This window comes from Planococcus citri, chromosome 4 (assembly GCF_950023065.1).
Source record: "Planococcus citri chromosome 4, ihPlaCitr1.1, whole genome shotgun sequence".
In the NCBI taxonomy this organism is placed as follows: Eukaryota; Metazoa; Arthropoda; class Insecta; order Hemiptera; family Pseudococcidae; genus Planococcus; species Planococcus citri.
This window is the reverse complement of record NC_088680.1, coordinates 34,966,686-34,979,170: the sequence shown is the minus strand read 5'-3', so window position 1 is coordinate 34,979,170 and position 12,485 is coordinate 34,966,686. Positions and strand designations below refer to the sequence as shown.

Below are 12,485 nucleotides of genomic sequence, written 5' to 3'. Positions count from 1 at the left end.
GTTTTTTGATTTTATCACTCTGTTTTCCAATTCCTTGATCAGAAATTACAAATCCTAAATGATCTGCACGATTGCGAAAAAATTGAGTTTTTGTTGGATTAACGATTAAGCGTGAGTCCATGCTCACGAATCAAGTGAAAACCTTTTTCTAACCTTTCCATTGTTTCTTCAAAATTAGTGCCAGAAATTTTGATATCGTCGACGTATTTAGTAATACCATCTTCGTTATCGATCACCTGATTAATCATATGGACAAATTGTCCCGAAGAAATCTTCAAACCATATGGTAATCTTGTAAATTCATAAATTTGGCCTTCCACCTGAAATGCTACAAACTTGCGTGATTCAGGATCGAGCACAAGTTGCCAGAAACCTGCCGTGAAATCTAAAGTACAGAATAGCCTATCACCAGCATTATCATATAGCATACTTGATATCATATTTGGTTCAGTTAGAATGTTCATTAAAAATTTATTTAATTCATCTGTGTCTAGGAACAGACGAATATCACCATTTTTTTTAACTACAGGGGCTAATGTTTTTATATAGCATGAAGTCGAATACCTAATTATGCCTAAGGATAACATCTTTGCGACTGCTTTCCTTCAGGCTGGAAGGAGTTTCTTGCTTGGACAAAATTTTTCACCTCACTAAGGCTTAAGATGTTCATTTCCTGGTATAAAATTGAACTTAACCTGTTCACCAGTATATTTGCCTGGATTGAGACTAAAAATATCGGAAAATTGTTCTAATCGACAAAATCCATCTTTTGCCTGATTTTTCATAATAAAACCGTTTTTTCACATCTTCTTTCGGTTCATTTTTGAAATAATATTTCTTAATTGAACTCAGCTAAGCCGACAGAAGGAAAAAACAACTTCAAAATACAAGCCCGACAAGCCGAACAAAACCCATACAGTTTAGCAAAAGAGAGATAAATTCAGCCATTTAAAATTTAATGCGTATCCTGTCAATAGAAAAATACACGTGTTTGTTGGTGACCATTACAAGAGACCTCTTATGCTCACCATTTACAACACAGGTATACCCTACGTGAACAAAATGAAAAAAACATCACCTATGTACATGTACATTTATAATGGACGACAATGTTTGTAATATCCGCACGACGATCCTATGTGAGGCTCGCGTACCTACATCGCGATTCTATTAAAAGAAACGGTGTAATTACGCGGTTTAATTATATCCAGGAAAATATATACCTATAAGAAAAACTCCGTCCAGGGTGAGAGGGAGAGAGGTAGAAAGACGCAATCGTGTAAACATGACCTTAAATTACACGCACATAGAGAGACATATACATCATACAAATATACAAAACGATGAAAACGAGATTCACTAAAGTTAGCCGGAATTTCATGTAAAACTGGATATTTTTCATTTTAATTACGAATATTTCAACGTCGCAGAAAATGTTTTAATTTAGTATCTCGAGCTCGACCAACGACAATAACGCGACGCCGCGCCGCGCCGAAGACGACGCTCGAGCTCGCAGGTCTCTCGCTCTCCTATAAACGGACAATTAATTCAAAATTGCGATCGTATATACGTAGAAATCAAATTATACAGAAATATACTCGACAGTCGACTCTACGTTAATATCGTCCTACGAAAAGTCGCAATTAATTCGGTCCTTTGTTTCATAGTACTACGCGAACTACTCGCAATTAAAAATCTTTCAGAGTCGTTCAACTCTCAATTATGCTTTTTTCCTTTCTACTCGTCTAACTCTTCGTATAGAAAATCTTCAACCCCGTTTGAATTATTCTTCTCCGGTGTCGTATAAACCGGGTCAAATTTGTATTTCAATTGCTGCAGCAAACGAGCACTGGAGCACACACCCTGAGAAATGATTTTATAAGTACACGTCTCGATGCTATACGCAGTATATCGAAGTTATACTCGTAAGTAACTTTTTTCCAATTCCGTTTGATTTATTATCGTCTATTCGTAATAAGGGTACGTATAGACGTACGACGCGAATTATTGTACAAATTATCAAGTAACAGGTTATCGTTATACTACACAAAGTGATCGCACGTGCAATACACAAGTTCCTATACTAAGTACGAGATGGTGTCTGTCTTTAGTCTCATATTCAGCTCGACGAGCTACTTTAGTAATGTTTGTCCCTCGGCGATATGGTACCCGTTTATACTATTTTCATTAATCTTGGCGCGTGTTTCGAATTTGTATTCGTCCGATAGCGTAATATTGCCGCGAAAAGAGTAACTCTTTACCGGGTATTTCACTCTGGAGGTACCTTGTTGTAGAACCCTTACGCTGCTTCAAGGTTTTCCAGACGTTCGTTGCTGTGGCGTCACATGTGCCGAAGAGTAACGATTTTCCTACCCCTAAAGGAAGCGAAGAAGCGAGGCAGGGAAAAGCGATGGAAATTTGTCGCGTTACAATGATGTTTAGGAGCGAATGGCTCGTGAAAAATTATCACTGTCTCGTGTTTAAAATACATACACTATACAGCCGTAGGTAAAGTCAAGGTATTCAGGAACATGTAATAATAATTTGAGAAATGGAAATTTTTTAGCAATTTCTTTACTCATGGTACAGGAACGGGGCACAGCTGAAAAAATACCATTCAATAAAGTACATATCTCTTTTTTCTCGAAAAATAATCGCTCTGATGTAATTCATTATACTCGTACTACTTCACAATGTATGAATATTCGGCCTCGATAAATTATAGGAAGCTGGAAATTACGAATATTGAATATAAATGTAATGACCATTCACCATATTTTATAAATTCACCTGCAATTTCTTTTATTTAGAATTCAGATGTTTATCAGTTGGCCTCCATATTGCCCAAGGTAGTTTTCAAAAATTGTCGAAAGCAAACAACTTAATTAGTCAAAGGGGGTCAAAGGGCAAGTTTTGAGTTTTCGATGAACTTGATTTTTTATAGAAGAAAAAATACGTATTCGTGATCATCTTTTCCCACACAATTATTTTTTTTCACAGGAAAACATGTACCAAGACTTTTGGCAGGAATTTTTTCAGGGAGGGGGGGGGGGGAATTAATTCGAGTCAAAATTTTTCAATTTTCAAAGAGAAGTACAAAAAAAGGAGAAAAAAACACAAAAATTCGGTAAGTCGAAAGACAATGGGTCATTCCATGCCAAATCGGCGGATTTTTGCACGGGGGGTCTTCGATTTTTTTCAAAATCAGATCATTTGTAGAGGTCATCAAACGATGACGAATGACGTAAACCGGACATTTTTTCGATTTTTTTTGACGGAGCTGTGGCGCTTCAAAGTTCTCCAAAATGGCTGAAAATGGAAAATTTCAGTTGCAAATTGCTCCGGTTGTACGTGGTATAGAATTTTGAACTTTTTTTCAAATTGTAGTACTGTGAGAGGGTAATCGACGAGTGATGTCAAAATCAGTGTTGCCACTTTCAAAAACCTAAAAAAATCGATTTTAAAACTTATAATTTAAATATAACCACGATGTCCATCAGTAAAAATTCTGAAAAAATTCTCAGTTTTAGTCCTTTTTATGTAGAATAACATATCAAAAAATTGGACTGGCATCTTTTTTCATTTTCGAGAAAAAAAAATTACAAGTTTTACAATTGCTGCAAAAGTACCATCCGAAACCTAAAAAATGAAAATTTTTGCATTTTTGAAATATTTTACCAATGTGTGGACGATAATGTGAAAAAAATCCCCCTCCCCCCAATTTGTCGACAAATTGACGAAAAATGCATTAATTTCACTCTTTGAAATAAAAATTTATAGCACGAAAAATGTCAATTCGTTGACAAATAGGGGGAAGGGGATTTTTTTCACATTATCGTCTACACATTGGTAAAATATTTCAAAAATGCAAAAATTTTCATTTTTTAGGTTTCGGATGGTACTTTTGCAGCAATTGTAAAACTTGTAATTTTTTTTTCTCGAAAATGAAAAAAGATGCCAGTCCAATTTTTTGATATGTTATTCTACATAAAAAGGACTAAAACTGAGAATTTTTTCAGAATTTTTACTGATGGACATCGTGGTTATATTTAAATTATAAGTTTTAAAATCGATTTTTTTAGGTTTTTGAAAGTGGCAACACTGATTTTGACATCACTCATCGATTACCCTCTCAAAGTACTACAATTTGAAAAAAAGTCCAAAATTCTATACCACGTACAACTGGAGCAATTTGCAACTGAAATTTTCCATTTTCGGCCATTTTGGAGAACTTTGAAGCGCCACAGCTCCGTCAAAAAAAATCGAAAAAATGTCCGGTTTGCGTCATTCGTCATCGTTTGATAACCTCTACAAATGATCTGATTTTGAAAAAAATCGAAGACCCCTCGTGCAAAAATCCGCCGATTTGGCATGGAATGACCCAATACATAAATGAAAAACTTCAAAGTTCGATTCTGTATGAAGATAGAAAAAAATCAGAAAAAGTACATAATAACTTTTAGACAATTTAGACCATTTTGGCGAAAAATCCGGACTTCAAGCAGGAAATTTTTTCAAAATTTTCAGTTTAGGAGAGTGGAGGGGGAGAGTCTTTTAGGTTAAAATTTATTCAGCTCGAAATTTATTGTTTTAGGTAAGCCTATTTTCAAAGAAAACTAGAAAATATGGAAGAAATTAATAAAAAATTTCAAAGTTTGATTTTAAAATGTTAAATAACGGGACTTTTGGCAGCTATGGCAAAAACAAGACTTCTGGAAGTATTTTTTTCCAAGAATTTCAGTTTTTTGGAGGAGGAGGAGGAGGAGGAGGAGGAAAGTAAAATTTACTTCAGGCAACATTTTTCAATTTTCAAAACAAATTCTGAAGGAAGGAAATGAACGAAAACTCTCAAAAAGTTTGATTTGAATGAATAGAAAATGTTTTTTTTTGCACAAAGTTTTTAACATGGAATTTTCCACTTGGGGGCGGTCGGGGGGAGGGATCTTCGTTGAAATTCAAATTTAATTTGTTCAACACAACATTTTTTTGTCAAGTCAGAATTTTTATATTTTCAAAGATAAATGAGAAAAAATTCAAAATTCTGGAAGAACAAAAAAGTGAATAGGTACATCAGATCAAAGTTTTAATCCAAGATTGGATCGCCACATAGATTTTTGGTAAGGGGTGGAGGGGGGGGGGGTAAAAAATGTTTTCGAGTGTCATTCAGAAAATTGAAAACAACGAGATTTTTTTGCAATAGTGACCAAAAATGACAATTTACTCAAGGCAAACATTTTTTACGCCAATCAAAGAGAATTAGAGAATGTGAAACAATTGAAAATTATTCTGAAAGAACGAGAGAGTGATTGAAAAATTTCAAAGATTGATTTAAAAATGGAAAACAGCGCGTCTTCTTTTACAAAACTGGCAAAAAACGCAAGATTTTTAGCAAATTTGTCAGATTAATAAAAAAAAATCGGGGAACATGAAAAAAATTCAAAAATTCTAAAAATGAAATTCACCATCTGAAACTTTACACGATTCAAGCATTTTTTAGTCTCGACTTCGAATGTTTCTGCTGCTTAGGCATGGTTTGAATACCGTATCACCCTTGCAAGAATTTGAACAAAAAAAAATCCAAATGCAGCTCTTAAATATCATATTAATCAAAACAAAATTTTCATTTCCGCATTTGTCTGTAGAAAAATAAAGAAATCAGAATAGGAGAAGGGGGAGAGGGAATCTTGAAAAACAAAATTCTTTTCGATTCCTTTGACCTTCTTCAAAGTATAAGAAAACTATTCGATATCTAATATTTATCGCAGTAATAAAGAAACGATTTTAATTTATTGAACGCTGATTTCTCGCAAACTCTCATTAACTACGTTACCGTCGCTAGAAAAAAATGTCGTTTTCTTTTCGTAGAATTTAGAATCCGGATGGTTAAATTTTCATCGATGAATACCTACTTTACGTAAATTTTATACCACGTTATTTTCTTTTTGCTCGTTAAAAATCAAATACCTAGGATTATGGAATTGCTTCGTGTTCTATAGAGATTAATTCCAGCTATAATACCGAGACCAATTCCATCGTATTATAGCAAATGAGTAAAAACGCAAAAGTAATGAGTAATTTGTTTACGCGAATTCAAACGGTTAAAAAAAGTGAAAAACGTGAAAAAAAAATATGATGAAATACCTACAGGTGAAAAACCTGTAAAACATTGTGCGGAAATTCTCTTGTTGAGATTTATTTTATACGGTAATGAATGTCAATTCATCGCGAATTTGAATACCTACTTGCAAAAAAAAAAGTCCAGGTGAATACTCGTAAGTATAGGTTTAAACTCTGAAAGTTAATATGACGTCATTTTCTAAACGAAAGAACTTATATGAGAGAAACGAAGCAAACCAGAGTGAAAAAAAAGGAGAGGGATATTTCGTAAATTTTTGCAATTTGGCGAAACCCCAAATGTGTATGAGAAAATGGCATCCTACGGATCGTGACAGTGGCGACGTCTTTTTCTCTTACACGCACATCGAATTAAATTTTCCGAGAAGGAAAAAGAGGCGCGGTGTGGCGCGGCGCGTAAATTTAAATTACTATTAATTAGGTTTGGAAAATCAACGGGCGACGTTATAAAACGAGAGATAAAGAGAGTCGCGAAGGGGTAAAAGTAATTCTAGCCTGTGGCTGGATTAACAACCTGTTAACCTAGTCCAATTTAGATTGCATTTAATGACGTAACAATGCGGTTTATTTATAGAATTAATTTTTTTTTCCTCGTTCCAAGGAGCGAGATGAGGCTGAAACTGCCAAGCTGAAGTACTATGCTAATTTACACGATGGCATTTTCGCTGATAAAAAATTTCCTTAGGTTTAATTATCGCGCTTGAATAGGCGTACAGATTCTCGAGAGCTCTTCGCCGGCTGAAAAGAGCTCATTGTACGATTTTTCCGGCAGTTTTTATATACTTGATTTAATCCGCCAACGATGTTTGAAATTTTTTCGGATGAAATTTTTTAGTATTATTTGTGTCTTCGTCGACGAACACCCCGAGGTCGTCATTCGATCCAAGCATAGGGTTATAAAAACTTGAGCGATGGTGTGAATAAATTAAAACGAGAGAAAAACTACTCGACGAATAGTCGTTGTCAGCCAGAGCGTCATCGGTGTCAAAATCAACTCTCGAGCTGGAAAGATACGAAGTATACACAACGCAATGCGCGGAAAACAGTTTCACGGAAGAGTATGTGCATTATTCTAAGTACATAAATGAACGTCGTCGACGATGAAATCGTATACACCGGAGGGTGTCATTTCAAAAACTCACTTCGGGAAATTTCAAAAAGCACTCGACAAGTTTGCAGGCGAACCGCATAGCAAATCTACGTATAACCGCATCGTTGGCGTGATAATTTCCTTCCAATTGTTACCGAACCAACTGTATGAACGAGAACAAAAGAAGAAAATTTTGTGGAAAAAAAAATATAGGTATCTTCGGATGCGTACCTCGAGGCGACAACATTACTTACGTATAAATTTCAAACCTGCAGCCGATTGTGGTTTCCCATCGTTAAATCGCAAGTTTCGAAACATATCGCGAAGGTAGGTAATTAATATCGTAAAACCCTACAAACGTTTGTATATACGATCAGGAATTATTACACGTGCATTGGAAGCAGTAGTTGGTGTCGGTAGTGCACCGCATAAGCCATAAATATCGTCTCACTCGCCCATGAAGCTTTTTCAGGTTTCGAAAAACCGCATGTTGGGAAAATCGTACCTACGTATCTATACTCGTAAGTCGTATATGTGATAATGATGCACAAATGCATGTGCAACCGACGCGCGATGCGCTCCACTTGAGCTGCATTGGTATGCGAATTGCAGCCACCCAAGTTTTATGAGAATTATCGGTGAAAAAAATGTTCTTTTTCGTAACATGCATCGGTATTTGCATCTCTATCTGCGTATGTATTAGTTTCAGTCTGATAAAGAAAGGGCATTTACACGCGTCTGTACGACTTTGGTGTTTTAATCACGATAGGACCGCGTAATTCTGGCGAAATACTCGGTATTATTTTATTTTATCAACGATGTCAGTAAACAATCTCGTGTCGGTTGAGAATTGAGATTCCGAGAAATTCTATCAATGTAACAATATGATTAACCTATATTGATTATCACCTTTTTCAACTTGAATCAAGCGCACCGAAACATCATTACACTATGTTCGATGCGGTGTGTTCTGTTGAATAGCTCACTGATGTAATTTGAGGTGATTTTCGTATATTCACATAGTATATTACGTGTGCATTCCGCTTGGATTGAAAACGAGCTGCAGTATTGCATTTTAATAAACTTTGTAATATCATTTTCCAAGAAATGTCTTTGTTATCGAATTTACTACTCTGTTGATGTAAAATTCTACAGTTTTCAACCGGAATTATGGGTTCGGTGATTTCATTTTCACTATAGTGGTTCTATGTACAAGTCAAAACGCATATTTTCCAAATGGTAATTCAGGACTCAAAACAACTTGGATTCGTACTAACTTCTTCATCTCTCTCCCTGCCCCCCCCCCCAGAAAAACTGTAAAAAACAGATCTCAGAGAATACAAAAATAGGCAGAGCTGTGGGTCCGAAACGATTTCTGGATTGGGTTTTGGTTTTGGGATCAAAATTTATTCATTTCAGGATTGGATTTGTTTTAGTTTTGCTCTTCTAAATTTTTATTTCGGTTTTGGGATTGGTTTCAGGATTGAAAAAATTGTTTTGGTTCCAGGATGAATCAGTTCTGGTTTCAGGATTTTCATTTCAACCAATTTTAAGCCCAAATTGACTAATGGACCCTGCAAAAGGTTTAAAAAATGGAAGGTTTTAACATGGGAAATTCGATGGTGTAATTGGTTTAACGTTTTAAATGCATATTTTGCTTAATTTGTCAAGTAATTTCTATTATATTCATTCTGAATGAATGATGATTGATGATAAAATATGTGAAATGACAATTTATCAAAATAAAATTGGAGAAAAAATCAAAAATTGAAATCCCAAAACTGAAACAATTTTGTTTCAGTTCAAGGGTTGTTTTGGTTTTGGGATCAAGAAAAATAACAATTTCGGTTTTGGGATATGTTTTGGGATCAGACTTTAAAAACTTGAAGAAATTGGTCGACTTTTAAAATTAATACTAATATTATATATTAATGTAATACTGGATTTTTTTTTTTAACATTGAATTAATTAATATGCCAATTAATTAATGAATTAATAAACAGATAATTTATTATTAAAGTAAAATAAAAAATTAGATTTTTATAATCAGTAAAATAGTTTCTTTATTTATTTGAAATTATCCTCACTTCAACCTTTTAGGTTATTTTGTGAGTTCAAAAATACAGTAAAAGCTCGTTATAATGCTTTTGGTTATAAACACTGATTTAGTTATAACGCTAATTTCCTCTGGTCCCTAGACAACCCCATTTGAACCAATGTAAAACTAATCGCGATATAACGCTCATGAGCAATTATAAATCACGTTTTAACGCTCTAAAATTCGGGAAAAATCATATTTTTTAAAAATTTTGTCAACAAAAAACCAACATTTTTTGAAAATTTTGGCCCCAGCAACAGTTTTTTAAAAATTTTTTGCAGTTTTGATTTAGAAAACCATTTTTAAAAACTTTTTTTTCAACGTTCAACAGTTGGGATTATTTTTGATTTTGCCCAAAAAAAGTAAGATTTTTTGACATCAAACTTGAATAGTTCACTTTCAGATTTTTTTACTTCTAAATAAGTACATAATACAGCTGGTTGTTCAAAATCCAAAATAAAATTTACATTTGAACTTCCTTTTATTATGCTTTTTTTTGTTTTAAAACAAGAGTTTGCGATATAATGCTAATCAGCGTTTAAATGAGACTTTTGCTTATAGCGTGTTTCGGCTTATAACACTGTTTTTTCAGTCCCTTGAAGAGCGTTATAACGAGCTTTTACTTTATGTACTACATAATCTAAACTATAAATAAATTCATCTAATTTTGTGTCTAAAAGATAATGTGCCACACTTGAAAGATTTTTTAGAGAGAGAAGATTTGTTTTATATTTTTTTCTTTCTTTCACTGTTGAAGTTGGTACAGTGTAGAATCATGTGTTTGACGTCAAATCCATTCTCGAGACAAAAAGGGACATGTCTGAGGTCTTGGTGTCTTCTTTAGGATGTGCTTGTGTGTCACTCTAGTATGTCCAATAAACACTCTTCTAATTGCTACATTGATGATTTTGTTTTCTTCGGTTTCTCATAATATATACCTACATACATATAAACAGTTTTAAGGTGTTTTGAGTCTTTTTTGAATGATGCTAGATGGTTATTTGTTTGATTCCATTCAAATTTCCAGTGTTGTAAGATTGTATTTTTCCAGTGTTTTTGGAGATCGTAACGTGGTATTAATTCTTTGGTGATCAACATTTCTGTTGCTTGTTTTGCCAGTTCATCAGCCTGTTCATTGGAAGTTAGCCCCTTGATATAAAAGTTCACTTGTGAAAACTTGAAAGAAAGCCAATCAGTCAGTGTGAGGACTGTGAGGTTGACTTCTGAAAATTTGAAAAGGGACTCGTTGATTTTCTAACACTATCAGACTTATTGATATGGCAATTGAAAGTAGACATATCTGAACTGAAAAATTTTATGAGTGTCTTACAACTCAAAATCAAGATTTCCAAGAAATTTGGTCAAAATTAAGTATATCAAATTATTTTTGTAATCCATTCTTTCAGGAAATCAATCAATCAAAAGTTTATTTAATGATGTCCAATGCTGTGGCCTTTAACATCAATAATCCAACAGTAATTAAATTAATAAAAAAAATTCATTGATAGACAGCATGAAATTGAACAAATTCAAAAAATAAAAAAAATGCAACAAATTAACAAAAAAATCAACAAAATAACAAAAAATTCAACAAAAACCTAACAAAGTTCAACAAAGGAATAGGAAGAGTTTCTCACAAATTTCTCCTTTATCTTTGTAGACTTGCATGTAGTCAAAATTTACCCCAAGTATATATTTCGTTTTTAATTGCTTCATATATTTTGCATGGGTTTAAAATAGTATGTTGGATCATCACATTTACATTACATGCTTTAAAATTTTTGAGGGATTTTTCAGTAAATAGTGATCTGTGTGTCAACTGTCAATGTTATGTGTCCAATACGAATTCTGGCTAGAATTACCTCTTCTCTTCTATTTGTTCTACATATAAGAAGTAGTTTTAGTAGGTGTAATAAATTGAAACTGGTAAGTGTTAATAATAGCTTTCAATCTGAGGTATGTTCAGTGGATCAATCTTCAGCAATAGACTAATCACTACTCAACACAAAAAATATCATTGCATGCTTGATGATTAAAAATATTCTCTTTTTATTGCTTCGATTCACATTTTAAATGTACCATCATCAATCCATCAAGCACTTAATACCTCTCCCTCGCCTCCTTCCAAAATACTTCAAATAATCATTTTTCCCCATCTGTATTTTCCTTTTAGTTCAGATTACCAGATCCGTCATTCCATCTCCATCATCACTAATTAAACATCAAATCAAAAACTAATCACAAATCTTCAAAGTACTTGCCCAGACAGGTGGATACATTATACGCAACCAAACTACAAATCTAAATTTAAAAAAATACACACTCTTACATAACCAACAACTGCAATTTTTTCACTTTGAAAATTTCAACGCTCGTAATTCTTTGACAGATATATCGACGCATTAACGAAGAATAAATCTTGTAAAACACGACCCGTTGACGTCCATTAAGTAGCCAAGACCTTGATCGAGAAATTATCCAACCCTAAACATTTTGTAAGATACTAAAATAAAAATCTCATCATTGTAAACGCACCCATGACGTACATAGACCCTCCTACCAGCAGCAATTTTGAAATCCAGTATAATTTTTTTTCCTTCTCAGAAATGTATCTAAATTTATGTGATCACGCGTGCTCGAGCTCGATTCAAGAGCTCGGTAATTAGACCTATACGAGAACGAGTTACGAATTAAAAGCTTCGACGACCTTGAATGCGATGAATTAGCGCATCTTGGTGGTGCTGATGATGGTGGTGGTTGTGGCGTCAACGATGGCAATTATGAACGTGAAATAGACTATAGCCTACCTAGATAATATATTGTATAGGTATACACAAAATGACAGCGTCGATGATATACATTAACAAGGTATAATACGCGAGCTCTCATCAATCTGTAATTAAGCCCATAAAAGGGAGAAAACGTGGTTATAGGAGACATATTGAGGTATACTTGCGTAATTTCAGCAACCCCCTGCACCCATACTTGTTCCTCAAACCATTCAATTCAAATATTATAGTCGTGCTTACAGCATTTCCTTTTTATCTTTTCGGAAAAGCTCTTCATCGTAGGTCATCTCAATAAATTAAAATTTCCATACGGATTTATTATTTTCTTCCACATGATACACGCGGAACAAAGACAATAACATTCAATTAATAC

General features: G+C 33.9%; 1 protein-coding gene across 4 annotated transcripts in view; it reads left to right on the top strand.

The window, feature by feature from the left end:
* Positions 1-12,485, top strand: part of LOC135843186 (scavenger receptor class B member 1-like) — a 118,245-nt gene that overhangs the window by 73,284 nt on the left and 32,476 nt on the right. The window lies entirely within an intron of this gene.